Here is a 14,699-nt window from a genome sequence, read left to right as displayed (position 1 = left end):
AGCAAAAGTTATCTCAACGTACTCCCTCCCTCCATTCTGAAATATAAGATATTCTAGCGATTCTAGAAAATTAAGAGAAAGAGCAAAAGACTCATACCCTTCGAGGGCTCTTCATTTACCAACCGTAATTAAAAAGTTGTTTTTAAGATTAAACGTCTGCAGCTAGATGTCGGTTCGGTGACCTTTCTCTGGAGTAGCAGCTTGGGAAGGATGCGCTCCTGCAACACCAGCTCATTCAAAAAAAAAAAAGGAAAGAAAAAAAAACAGCTGACTGCAGGGAGGGTGGGACTGGAGGGGTAGCATCGGTATACTGTAACGGTGCGGGTCCCGCCTCGCCCGCCCGGGCAATAAAATCGGGCCGGCAGCGCGCTCGCCTGCGCGGCTGCTCTGCTCCTCTTCGTCCTGCTCGCCTCCCAGAGATCACAGTGCCGTGCTCGCCGTCGCCGCAGCAGCGATCGCACGTGATCTCGGGACTGCAACTTTGCAAGGGGCGGCCGCTCTCGTTTCCAGATGCCTGCCCTCGTTGCACCACGTACGAGAGAGAGAGAGCCCCGCTCCTCCCCGTCCCCGTACGAAATGAACGATCATGGCTCGATGATCCGTGGCGCACCCAAACCAGTGTCCGCACGCACCCAAAAAAAAAAAAGAGTTCGAATTCTGGAGCAGCTGCGCCTGCACGGACCCGAGTTTCTCCACGCACGAACGCGTCCCGTCCCGTGCCCCGGCGGCGGCTGCCGCGGCTGTGTGTGCACCCGATGCGATGGTGCCGAGTGCCCATCGTGCCTGCCTGGTTCGCTGCTTTAAATTGCGCGAACTTTCTGAGAAAGAGTCGGACGTGGCGTGAGCTAGCTAGCTGCGACCTGCCGCCGCCGGCTCCCGGCTCCCGGCCGGGTAGCTCGGATGCTGGCATGCTGCGGCCTGCGGCTTGACCTGATCGCGTCCGGGGGAGCCGCGGTACGGGCGCCGGGACCGGCAGTCCGGCGCCGCTCGCACGCCCGAGCGCCCGAGTCGCCGTGGCCGCGCGGGCACGGGAAGCCCTCCTCCAGACCTCCACCCCCCATGCGCTGCCTTCCGTCTCTCAGGAATCACTGCTCACGCACAGTGATCGCGTAGGTTTACCTGCGGGTTTGCTGTAGCTATCGCTGTACGCCGCGACAGTAAGATCAACGCAACGCCAGTGCCGGGGCCCGGTGCCCCAGTGGCGGTTTGACGGCCGGCCGGCCAGCAGCAGCTTCGTCAAATCTTTCCCATGCTGGATTTACCCCTCGCTCAGCCTCAGAACAAGAAGTTTTTTTTTCTTTGATAAGCTGAGAACCAAAAGGTTGGCAGAGAAAGGCAGAAAGCTACCGGTGCAGTCAAGTAAAAAAGGGGAGAAAAAGGAGACGCTGACAGTTATACCGACCCGTCGCGATCACGGGTAAGGGTGGTAATGGTTTAGGATCTAAACCTAAACCGCACCAAACTATTCTTATTAAATATATTTACATAAACCAATTCATACCAACTCATACTAGGTGAAAACCAAACCAAACCACACCATTTGAGTCTGCTAAAAAGTTAGACATACATGTATGTCCCATACCAAGAGTCGGACCATAAAAACAAAACTTGGTGTTCACACTATAAAATTTTATCAAAATTGATTGAAATTTTTTGAGATGACTCAGTATGACTGACCGCTACTCTCTGTAAAACAGTGTGGCTAAAACTACACGTGGACCCCACATCAAGAGCCGGACCTTAGAAATAAAACTTCGCGTTCACACTATAAAATTTTATCGAAATCGACTGAAATTTTTTGAGACGACTCAGTATGACTGATAGCTACTCTGTGCAAAATAGTATAGCTAGACCTACTCATGGACCTTACGTTAAGAGAGCAGTCACTCAGTAGTATTAATGATTAAAATCAAAGCAAATTGTTTCTCATGTGAAACCAAACCAAACCAAACCAAATTGATTGCTAGAGAAATCATTTCCCACCAAATTGAAGAGGACCCAATACAAAATCCAAACCACCACAACCAATTTTAACCCAAACCATTAGCAGGTTGAATCACGGGACTGACTTGCCCGGCGCAAGATCATGCCGGGCTGCTGGGCGCTGGCTGGCTGCTGCGTTCCACCTCCACACAGATACCATGTAGACACTTGAAGGGGAAACAGTTTTGCGAGATTGTGAGAGGGCGCTCCTGTTCGGCGTCTCATCATTGGCGTACCGGTGGTAAACACGGTTTCGTGTAAGACGCCCACGTGCGTGTAGACGAGTCCTAATATCCACACCAGACGTCGACGTGCTCGTCCGTATAGATCACACACTGAAGTCCGTGAGATCACACACTGGAGATCACGTGGGCCATGTTTTCAAATCATCTAGTCGGACCTAGTCGCCATGGGACCGATGAGACGACTAGTCGCGATTAGTCGTCGATCAGTCCGATTAGTCGAGCCTAGTCGATCCCTAGTCGTCCTATGTGTCCCATAACCGATATGATATATATGCTATATATTACTTAATATCAAGCAAGCATGAAGGCAACAATGACGGTCGATTTTTGACTTCCTGTGAGATATGATTTGTGAACTGTCCAGAACTCTATATTCCTGTCCCATAGTCCATATTCGAGCATGAGCAGGCTGACAGTAAAGCAGGGGAGGGGAGAGCACAGAGAAGAAGCATGAACAGACAGTAAAGCAGGGGAGGGGAGAGCACAGAGAAGAAGCATGACACTTACCGTCGGAGGAAGAGGAGGTCATCTTCAAGTGCTGCTGCTGGTGGCAGCCTTGCGGAACGCCGGCGCCCAAGGCCTAGCGAAGGTGGAGGCAGAGGCGGGAAGCGGAAAGAAGAGGGTCGCCGGCCGCCGGGTCCTGCCGCGGCAGCGGCAGCAGCAAGCCGCAGCTGTGCCGGCAGACGTGCAGCAGGCGGCGGCGGCCCACGGGGCGGCGCGATTTTGGCGCGAATTTGGCGATTTGGCGGGCGAACGGCACTCGTGGTCTGGAGCGGGCAGACGGCTCGTGGTGAGCTGCTCTGTCTTTTCTATATACCAAAAAACTAATGGGCCACCTCACCAGCCAACTACAGGCCGAGGCCCATAACTCAAACAGCCCACAAAAAAACCCCAAGTCTGATCGTTTTTCAACCTGATCGGTGCGACTAATCGCGATTAGTCGACGACTAGTCGGACGACTAGAAAATTAGTCGCTCAGACCTACTCGGTGTCCCTTATCGAGGTCTCCGGACCGATAAGCCCGACTAATCGCGACTAGTCGGACGACTAGATAACATGGCACGTGGGTCTGTTCGGCCGTTCCCAACCGGTCTCATCTTTCCGGCCATCGCCTGTGATCCTTGTTGTGGAGAAACAGACTACGTTGTCACTGTAAGCACTGTTCCCAACCAGCCTCATCTTTTCATCACTTGTGATCCTTCTGGAAGAGCACACCCTACGTTGTCATTGTAAGCTAGTGGGACACCATTTTAGCATTTCATAACTGGAGGTATCCATCCATGTATTTCAGTTCCCGAGCAGAAAGAGAGAAGAAAAACCATTCGCGTGAGCTGTTCACAAACAGTAGTTCCAAGCTTCCCTGCACAAATCGCCACTGCCCACTAGCTAGATCCATGCACAGGAGCTTTGCGAGCTGCCGAGCTCCACTCCAGGGCGCGCCCAGCAGGCCAGCTGCAGGTGTTCATCCACGAAGGCAAACATCAACAAGCACCGGGACCGCGGGCAGCATCAGCGGTAGCAAATGCAATTACAAATGCACCCTTGACCAGTTGCAGTAGTCCAACACGCTACTCGGACGCTTGGAATCCGATGGAGTACAACTGCAGCAGACTGCTCGATCTGACGGCCGTGGGCACGAGGATTACTCACTCACTGCCTGGGACGGCCGGTTGGGAAAAGTCATGCAGCTATGGACCAGCAGCTTGTTCTGGGTTTCATTTCTTCACAGGCGAACAAGAAGATTCAGCACAAGTTACATCAGGTTTGATTGACGCTGGCAACACCAAAGTCCTGCAGGACGGGTGCATTGTTTTTTATTACAGACCATCAACACGCTAACTTCTGAAAGCAGAACAAGAAATCCTCTGACGTTCAGCTCTTCCTTACCACTGGTTTGCTGTTTAAAAATTTCTGGAGCTCGAGATCCTCCGACCATGGCCTCCTTGACCGCAGCGCAAACTGTACGGGTACGGGGCATCCGCGTCAGCTTCCTGATCCCTCCCTGCCTCCCAGATCAGAGCCTGCGAGTGATCACATATTCGTTTTCACTCCACGGAGAATATCAACCAAGCGACTCAAGGTTGTTGAACCATAGCACTCAGCAGAGTAGAGACCCAGAGATGCACCTAATGCCATTGAATCACCTCAAATGATGGGGTAGGCTTGTGCCATGCTAGCCGTGGATCAATCCAAGCCACCAATTGCGGAGGCTCAACAGTGACAGCAGTTACTCTAAACCACACCAAACAAGCCTGCATACAATGTCCATTAGCTCTTAACTCCAACATACCTGTCACCCCAAGAGAATCCAGCTAGTATAAGAAACATATATGAACCTCCACCACAACTGATGGTTATCGTGCAGAACACATGGCACATCTCTTTGTGTGGATCATTCCAGAAATGTGATTAGCTATGCGCGAGACGCTATAACAAGACACTGCATAGTTGGTGCAGAAAAGTAAAGGTATGTTTGAACATTCCCACATAAGAGGCAATAATGGAACGAGGAAAATTAAAGGGCAAAATACATATCCAAAACTGAAAACAGCGCTATGATGTAGATAGGAATGCAAATTATCAATAGAATTAGGTGGAGCGAAAACAACCTTGATGCAATTCTTCAAAAAGAAATGAGAGACAAAAGAAAAGGAATGTGACCTCGATGTGTCATCTGGATCATGCGTAACGTGGGCCGTTCTGTGCATTTCAATCTTCTGCAGTTTCGCATATTAAAACGAAGTTTGAGCCTGATAGATGGACAAGACAATATCCCTCAGCCACTGCTCCCAAAAAATAAATCAAACGGGAAATAGACCATTATCCGCTAGCATCTAAAAATAGTAGCAGGTAGACAGGTGGGACATAGCTTGAGAGCAAACAAGACCTATATTCTGAAAAATATTATATTTTGACAAACCATACCAAGATTATTATTGCTATTTGCAGCAAGACCTGACAATGTCAAGTGGCAAGTTAGTTTAGGTCTAAATACAATGAAATTCGGTGCTATTATTATTATTATTATTATTATTATTATTATTATTATTATTATTATTATTATTATTATTATTATTCAAGTATTATTGAATGAATCAGTAAAACAATCTTTGCAAACCAAGCTTGTCATCCATGCTTAAAAAAATTCCAAAAATCAACGCTTTGGAAATCACACCTTCAGGGCAGTGATCAGAGTAACAATTTTTGGAAATCACAGCATCTTTAGGGCACATTATATTTTCCAGAAAATCTGAGGCATGATAACTGTACGTGACATCATATACCAACTACTGGCCCTAAGGTTTTGTTTTTGTAGCTGCAGTTGGGACCTTTAAAATGATAGTACTACAGAGTAACACAAGCACCACTAGACACGTCGATTGACTATGGGCACCAACTCAGTGTATAGGGCAGAGGTCCAACAGTGACAACACAGACCACCCATGAGGCCATGACCATGGCCTATCAGCATGACATCCGGCTTCAAGCCAACACTTGACCAGACCTGAATAAAACCAACTGCAGTGCTACAAGAACCTTCATCATTCTGTTCCAAACTGAATAGACTAGTCAGGTACAGTTTGTACTCAGGTTTCATTGTGGCCTTCTGCTGTGTCTATGGATTGTTCCTTCAGTCCCGAAAAGCTCGGTTCACTGCATCAACGACAAGCTTTGCACTGACATTCAGATCAAAACATTTGTTGGTTTTTTCTATTATTCTTTAGTTTGAACAGGAAAGTGAAAGAGTCCCAGCTGATAATCAAGGGGCTGTAGACATATATGATAGGACCAATGTCAGAAAGATCACTAAAGCCGAGTAGGTTTGTATGTTTGGCGTGCAGCTACAGTGTCTCTGAGTGCAATAGAAGCATTTCTTTAGCAGGTTTCAGTCAGCTACTTAGCAAGCATGATGATGCTGATCAGTCGATTTACAGTTGCATCGCAGATAATAGCAACCTCCTTTTACTGAGTATAGAGTATAAATGAAGCAAAAGAACTGACTTACATCATTTAGCTGATGAAGTATTAGGCTATTAGCAGCCAAGAGTTGAGCCTTTCTTCTACTGAACTGAACCTCACAATCAGGTTAGACTTGCTCAGTAAACAGCTATTCCAATGGGCTTTGGACATACAAATCAACTGAATGGTGACGCATAAACACTGCAAGTCAAATGCAACAACCCTCTGCGAAGTACATAAGTATATAGCAAGGACTGACCTAAATCCCGGCCCAATCTACAAGCTCTGATTACATCAGAAAAACTGGCATAGGGCCAAACATAAGGTTATTGGTCTATATGGAAGCAAAAATGTACCCAACAGTTACCCCTAAAACTTTGCATGTATTACTGATAGATTAAAATCAACATCTACAAATTTTTATGGCCCAACCATTGGACCTCCAAAATATGTTACTCATGATATAGCAAGAGAGAGAGGGAGGGAGAAAGAAAACAACCAATGGCAGGCAATAGTGTAATGTAAAACAATCATTCAACCAGTGCAAATGTAGCATGACAAAGATTAGTTTTGAAATAAAAGATTGCCTCTAGCCCTTTACTTCAATGAATAAAGAAGTACCTATATTGTGTTTGTTTCCCTTTCCAATAGTTTATTCACTCTGTTCATAATGAGTGGATTCAGATAAGCACATCCCTATTGGTGTTATTACCCACAACATTTTAATGGTTTGCATACATAGTGCAAGGAAGAATCAAGACAACAATCAAATAGCTAATGTTAATTTCTAAATGTACACCGGTTTTCAGTGGGCCAAACAAAGATAGAGATCCACTCCATGTGATAGAGTACTCACAGCACTTAACCAATTAAGCTTAGAAGCAAAAGCTCTGAGTTCTGAAAGGTGTTCTCCTGCCCCTGAAATCTGTCTTCGCATGCTTCACATGATGGAGTGCAAGGGGAGGAGCCATCCAACCATTATAGCACATAGGGTTTTCACTTCCCCCCAGTTCAAGGTGCCATCAGTTTTCACCTTAGACTCTGCTCCTTTTGGAGACTTCCAATCAGATGTAGAGTGATGTTACCAATACATGAAGTTAACCTTTCCCCAAATGGGGGCAGTGATTGTTCCCTTCCAAGTCGATGCCCAATGCCACCATATGTTTCTATTCCTCAACCAATGTAGAGTGATTCAACACTCGAGTCCTCCCCACTATCAGCACCATCAGTATCAGCATGCTTTTTCTGTCCACCTCCATTCCCAAGAAACTCGTCCCTCAATTGAGCTCCACCACAGCGACCACCACCAAGCTCATCCCATCCACGACCCATGCTGGTGAACATCGGGTCCAAATTCGCCTTCTGTGGGCTGATCATGAGCAGCTCCTCCAGCTTCCTTCTTGCCTCGTGTATCCCATTTGGCTCAAGAAGCTCCCCCTTGTAATACGCCTCCCTAAGGAACACTGTATGCAGCTTCCCCTGATTTCCCCTGGTGGATATGTAAAATATGCCCTGATACTTGAGCAAGAATTCCTTGATCTTCTTGGGCACACCGAGTGCCTCCCGGAACAGCGCAAGGCGCTCCAGTGTAGTGCGCTTCTCGACAGTGAGCGAGAGCAGCTCATGGACGGCAGCAACCGCTCGCTTCTCCATGCGGCGTTGAGCCTCAAGTGAGCGCAGGTCATGTCCCGAGACGTCCGCGTAGGGTGACGCGTAGGGGAGGCGCTGCCATTTCCAGACAGCAATCCGGAAGTACTTGCCGATCTTAAACCCAGGCGGGAAGCGGATGGGGAACGCAAAACGCGCATCCTCCTCGCCTGAGCCGGGTGCGCGGTGCTCGCGGTAGTGGCGCTCCCGAGCGCGCTCGACCGCGGTGACGGTGTGAGGTCGGGCGGGTCTGTGGGGGAGGGCAGGAACTCGACGTAGCCATCGGGGGTGAGGCGGAAGAGGGAGGGGTTGGACTGGATAACAGATTCGGCGAAATCATAGGGGAGGCCGAGGTCGCGGCGGAGGAGGTGGATGTGCTCGAGGCGGAGGCGGCGGCGCGGGGGCGCGAGGAGGAGGAGCTTGCGGAGGCGGATGACGGACGCGGAACGGAGGGCGGCGGCGACAGCCTCGGCCTCGACACGGAGCGCCGCGGCGGCGCGCGGGGTGAGGCGGGCGTGGAGCATGCGGTGGACGGGGTGGAGGAAGAGGTGGAAGGCGTGCGCGTGGCGCAAGAGGAAGCGGCCGGCGTCGAGGGGCGCGAGGCGGAGCTGGCGGCGCGCGAGGGCGCCGAGGCGGGTGAAGGGGACGGACACGGCGCCGCTTCCGCCGCCGCGGGAGGCCGCGGTCGGGGCGGCGGCGTAGAGGAGGAGGGAGTGGAGGGCGTGGAAGCGGCGGACGCGCTTCTGGACCTCCATGATGCCGTCGAAGGCGTGGTCGCGGACGCGCTGCTGCTTCTGAGGGATGGAGGTGGACTTGGAGGAATAGGAGGCCGCCCCCGCCTCCACAGAAGCGGCCGCACGCGGCGATGGCGGCGGCCGGAGGGCCGCGAGGCGGCGGAGCCTGCAGACTTTTTTTTTAATTGGATCTATACCATTATAATTATCCGAGTTCACTGACCTGCCATTACTATTCATCGTATTGGAACCGTACCATTACAATTTCAAAATTCTCTGAAACATGGCATTACATACCCCTTCAACGTGTTACCCAAAATTTATGAACCAAAATACCCATAGCCTTCTTCTTCCTCTCATCCCCTCCCTCTTTCCTCCCTCTCTACACTGCCGGATCCCTCCTCGTTCCCCCTCCCCTCTCCCGCGGCGGAGCTCCAGCGGGACGGCGTGCCCGCGGGGCGGCGACAGGCCCGCGGGACGGCACGGTGGAGCCCCTCCATCGCCGGCGCCCTCCCTCGCGACTCCCTACCTTCCTCCCCGGCGCTCCGGCGAGGCGGCCGCGGCGAGCCGGCGGCGGGCTGGCACGAGCTCGAGCTCGGCGGGTAGCGGCCGGTGGGCGGGCACAGCTGCGGCGGCCCAGCTCGCGGTGCCCGGCCAACGGAGGCGTCGAGCCACGCGGCGGCCTGGCCACTGCGGCGCGCCTCGCGATGGCCGGGACAGCGCCACCTCCCTGCGTCCCCTCCCCCTCTCGCCCTCCTCTGCCGGAGCAGCAGCGCAGCGCGGGGGGTGGGATGGCGTGGCGGCGATGGAGGCTCGGCGCGGCTCCTCGCGGCGGAGGCCCTCTCTCCTCCCAGGCGGCCTCCCATGGCGGCTCGGCGAGATCCACCCCGGCCAGGCAGAGGCAGTCGGCGAGCCCGGGGCGGCCACGCCCAGGCGGCCGGCGAACGCGCGGAGGCGGCCGGTGGCGCGCGCGGCGGTGGCGCGAGGCTGGAGATCCTGGCGATGGAGAAGAGCGACGACGGCGACCGCGATGGGCTCCGCCAGAGGTCGGCCTCTACGAGGAGCCGCACGGGCGCCTGTAGCGCGTCGTCGCTCTAGGGGAGGTAGCGTGGATAGGAGCGGAAGTCGTCGCTGCTGGAGTCGCAGCCGAGCTCCAGCAAGTCCCGCAGCGTGAGCGGCCCTCTCCTCGCCACCGCCATCAGTCGGCACTCGCCCACGGCTGCGCCGCGTGTCGGCGACGGAATGCTCTGCCGCCGCTGCCGCTGCTATGGATGCCAGTAAGGCTTGGTGTTCGTGGCCGGGGGGTTTAAATGAGATGGATGGATGGATGGACGTAGAGGACGGAGAGGGAGAGGAGTGGTGTGGGAGTGGGCGATGTGGGGTGAGGCAGGGAGAGCGATCTGCCGCTGCCTGTGCTTGCTTGCCCGGGGGCCGGTTCTGCTGCCCGCGGTGGCGGTGGCCGCCTGAACTCGCGCCCCCGGCCGCCCCCGGGATTTGCCATGGAGAGAGCGGAAAGAGGGAGGGGATGAGAGGAAGAAGAAGGCTGGGGGTATTTTGGTCCATAAATTTTGAGAAACACGTTGAGGGGGTATGTAATGGCATGTTTCGGAGAATTTTGAAATTGTAATGGCACGGTTTCAATATGATGAATAGTAATGGCAGATCAGTGAACTCGGATAATTGTAATGGCATAGATCCAATTAACCCTTTTTTTAACCCTCTCAAACTGAAAATATTGTTGTAGTATCTGTTCGTATGTATAGAGACGCACTCGAACCTGAAACACCTCCCTACATACACCAACAGACCTACAACTATATACAATCAAAACACAAAACATGTCCTTTGAGAGATCACCGAAGACCAGAGAATCCGGTGTACGACGAGGGACGTCATCTCCCATTGTGGCTCCACGCGTGAGAGGGTGCCTGAGACAGAAAGACTGAGCTTGACGAAGCTGCAACCAACGACGAGCTCTTCCTTCGTAGAAGAACCAACTCCACGAGCTCATCGGCAGTGCCGAAAGAGATCACCACCGACGGGGTGGAGCTCGAGAGATCTTATTCCAAAGGGGATGCCGCCGCCACCACTCGACACCATCACCGGAAACCAGACCCGAGGGCCGTCGCCGCCGCGCACGATGCCGACCACCCCCCACAGCTGCCGCACCCGAGGCCGTCACCGTCGCCTCCAACGCCGGCCCCATCCGCAGAAGCCGCACTCGCGAGAGCCAGCCCCCCCTCACCCGCAGGCGCCATGGAGGTCGCCGGCGAGGAGGGGAGCCGTCCCCATGGCCTCCTGCCGGATAGGACGCCGAGCAGCTTCTGAGTCGCTCGGTGGAGTCGGGCCGGAGCATGGAGACTTGCAGAGCTGGGAGGGGTTTTGCTCGGCTGGTGGGCGAGGCCATGAGGGGTCATAGGGGTTGAACTGTGATGGGTTGGGTTAGGCCTTTAGTTGGGCACAGATGGTGTATAGTTTTGGGCCGTTTTCTGTCAGGTGGTGCAATCTTTCCAATTTTCTATTATCTGCGGTTTTGAGATGTTGCCAAATAAACTGCTACTTATCTGCAATTTCCGAGGGAGTGACTAGTGAACACTCTCCTGAAATTTGTATCTGTATCAGTCAATTTGTGCATCCAATACAACTATGCCACGTACCAACTATTGGCAGATGGAAAATAGCCAAATTTGTTTCATTTATTCCTCAATCATGATACGGTAATACATGACCACTTACAAATTAGAGTCTTGCACAATACATTACATTGTATCAATGTAGTTTTTCAGATTATGACGACACAATTGGTCGTATGCGTGCAATGCAGTCTACACAGTTCCAAAACTTACACAGTTCAGTTGAACATTCCACTATTCCAATAATAGGAGGGCTCATGGAATTCAGACAATTCATAATTGCTTCCACCCAATGGCAAACAAAGGTCCTGTTTGGGACCGTGAGCACCAAGAGCGCGATGCTTATACGCCAACGCGGCTCGGATGTCGCTTACACGATTTTCCCCCGTGCAGTTCAAACTTCCGTGTTTTGTGTGGGGGTGGTATTTTCCGGTGGTATTTTTATACTGACTCAAACAAGTTTGCTGGTGGTATTTTCATACTGACTCAATCAAAGTTCATCAAATCAAAATCTCAGCTATTTGTTCATTTCCATGACAACTTGGAGGCAGAAGCTAAGCTTTTAGTTTATGATTCATCCCATTTCGTTGTGATGTAACTGGAGGAACAACATGAGAGCAGTACTCCAGTTCAGTTCAGAGACTAGGATTGTACTTTTTCTGAGGCTCTGTGTGTTATTCCAAAGTCAGTAACCACATTTTAGAGCATACCAGGTTTTATTTTGGTGCCATCATGTCAATCTAATGGTGATAAGGGAGTTAAGCAGGGGTCAAGCGAGTACTTTCTCTTCATGTGTCATCAATAAGACATACCAACAATCATGCAAGCTCCGATATTTCATAAAGATGGAGATATCAATAGATTTGTCATCAGGGACTATGATATGTATCTTGATGATAACAAGGTCGACGTCCATATGAAAAACTATCTTAAGTCTGTTGGAGTGGTGGTTTGGTTAAAGAAAATTGTCAATCAAGAAGATTGGAAGGTGTAATTTATTCATACTTTCTCTCTTTTAACTTATAAAAAGTGAACTTATTATTAGGTTCGAAAGTGGATTTTCAATCCTGTTCAAGTCTACTAACCGTCTAATGTGGTAATGGTACTCTTAAACTATAGGATGGACTATAGCTTAACAGCGAGCCACTAAAAAAAAGCTAGAGATTGCAAAAGATAAAGACCAGAAGGTATAGTTTATTCCACTTATTTGAACCGAGGTGGCCCTAATACCCACTATGCTGAGGATCTACACCTAAGACACACCAACTCACTTAGAGTCAGTTAGTCTTTTTAATTTCTAGCTACTTAGTAACTTAGTGTCCTTTCGACGGCAGAGCCGCTCGGGTGGCAGAGCCTACCAACAGATGAAGCTGGCTTCCGGGAGGCATAGCCTTCCTACAATGATGCCCAGACTCTTTGTGATCACAACTTGTACTGAGTATTTAGAAACTGCGAGACTAACACTTACAAAACATTTGCTTTATTATAACAGAATAGTATTACATAAGAGTACACAACAGACCCTCTATTTGTGGCTATCCTAGCACTCACCCTTCTCATCTACCATGCTTACCCTCTCTTTGTGACTATCCTAGCACTCACCCTTCTCATCTACCATGCTCTTAGCTCTTAGATGGATGGCATGGCAAGGAGGGGGTCCGCTATTTATAGGCCAATGCGGATCATAAGGTGGTGACATGTGTCCCCCTTCTAGAGAATTCCTAAATATTGCAAGATTTTCTAATTTATTTCTTACTAATTCTAGAGTTCTACATGAAAATATCTTCTTATTGCCTCAGTTTTCCCCCCTGCTCGGGACCGCCTCCCATTGGTGGGTCGTGCGGCGATCGTGTCCCGAGTGGCGCGGCGGTCGCTTGGCGAGCTGGCACCGTCCCGTCGGCATTCAAGAGGGGGTTTGGTTAGGTGAGGGCCTCTGGTCTGCCCCGTTTGGCCGGCCCGCTGGGTGCTAGGGCCGTTCGTGTCCACGTTTGCCATAAATAGGGGTGTTGTGGATATATGGTTCCACACAAGAAAACGGATCATGGAAATCCCTTTGGTAGTTCTCTTCCTCACACCCCACACTCGTCCTCTAGACGAGAGCGGGCATGTCTTGTGTCTCTGGTGCTAGAAGAATGCTTGCGAACGGCGGGGGATCCTCCTCAGGCATGAACTCGTTAGTGAGTTCATCCCGCCAACCGCTGCTCGGCGCCGAGTAGTTCGAGGGCTTGTTGATGGAGTTTGGCAATCCAGGCCACTGGTCCGCCGGATCCCTTGTCAACTGACGAAAGGGGCTCCCGGCTTCGGTGGTGGCCTCTTTGGACTCTCCTCGGCGTCAGCTCGGAGACCTGGTGGTGGTAGACCTACCCTTCCACGGGGGTCGCCCTTCTGCATCCTTCTTGCGAGTGCCTCTCCCCCGAGATTTCGGGTGGGTGCATCACGCGCTGATGGCGCGGAGCTGTGGATCCACTGCCTCGTCTTCCAGCTACAGCTAGAAGGTGGCACAGCTTGGCGCCGTGCTTCGTGGCAGCGGGGGACGGTCATGGGCTCCTCTCTCGTCTGGCAGGGTGGTCTTGCAGCCAGGATGGGTCTCCGCGCCTCCGCTCGGAGGCGTGCGGTTTTCTGAGGTGCGACTGGAAGGCGGGCGTGGCTGGGGCAAGGAGATCGTGGCCCGTCTTCCAATGCCTGAGGAAGATACCTAGAAGCGGCGCCAGCAAGGGGTTCGAGCTAACCTCAGCTCCATCAGACCTTCCTCGACGGCGTCGTCTGCCTCTACCTCCGTCGAGGGCTCTTGGCGCGGCTGGTGCTGGAAGAAGGCTTGCGAGGTGCTACAAGAAGTCTTGCGACGTTCTTTGGCCATGTCCTCTAGCTTGCCAGGTAGCAGCCGTTGCCTTAGCCCCTTTTTGTTGCTCCCTTTGTGGGAGTAAATGGATTTGATCCATTGTATCCGCTGTTTCTCCGAGTCGAGGACAGATAGCTTTTGTTTGTTGTAACGGCTTCTGGCCGATTGTTTTGAGGAGATGATAAATGGAATAAAGTTCTCCCTGGGGCGTTTTTGTTTGTTAGTTTGCCGCACTGTTTTTTTATTTTCATTTTCATGCCTCAACGATGAATGACTCCACTATGACCTGTGGCGATCGGAGGAGGTGAACCCTTTCACTTGACCTAGATGGCCCGGAATGGTGGGTTCGGTGAGCTCGATAGCGGGTACGCCCAGTTAAGGACAATCCAAGTGAAGTCCGACCCTGCCGCGGACGGCCGGGTCGATGGAGCCCCATTGGGAGCACTTCACTGCTCTACAGCCCCATCCCAGTCAGAGACCTGAGCCATCAGCCAGTTCGGGGGTTCTAGTTGGCCTCCCCCTGGAGGGGATTCCGTGGAACGCTAGAGGCCGGATCAGACAAGAAAATTTGAGACGACCCGACTGCAGCTGGGGCAGGTCGGGCTTGGTGCTCGTCTCGGTTTTTCTTCCCTGGCTCTTTGGGTCAAGGTGGCGCGGA

The 14,699-nt window shown here is 51.8% G+C and overlaps 1 pseudogene across 1 annotated transcript; it reads right to left on the bottom strand.

Annotated features, from left to right (window-relative positions):
• Positions 1-3,449: 3,449 nt before the first annotated feature.
• On the bottom strand, positions 3,450-8,809 carry LOC120662773 (annotated as a pseudogene). Its single transcript, XR_005670234.1, has 4 exons — positions 4,890-8,809; positions 4,355-4,668; positions 4,116-4,249; positions 3,450-4,019 (listed from the first exon to the last, which is right to left on the bottom strand). The product of XR_005670234.1 is annotated as a protein ROOT PRIMORDIUM DEFECTIVE 1-like (transcript).
• Between the last annotated feature and the right edge of the window lie 5,890 nt (positions 8,810-14,699).

Source organism: Panicum virgatum, chromosome 2N (genome assembly GCF_016808335.1).
Source record: "Panicum virgatum strain AP13 chromosome 2N, P.virgatum_v5, whole genome shotgun sequence".
In the NCBI taxonomy this organism is placed as follows: domain Eukaryota; kingdom Viridiplantae; phylum Streptophyta; class Magnoliopsida; order Poales; family Poaceae; genus Panicum; species Panicum virgatum.
The sequence above is the reverse complement of the archived record's forward strand: the minus strand, read 5'-3'. Positions and strand labels throughout refer to the sequence as shown.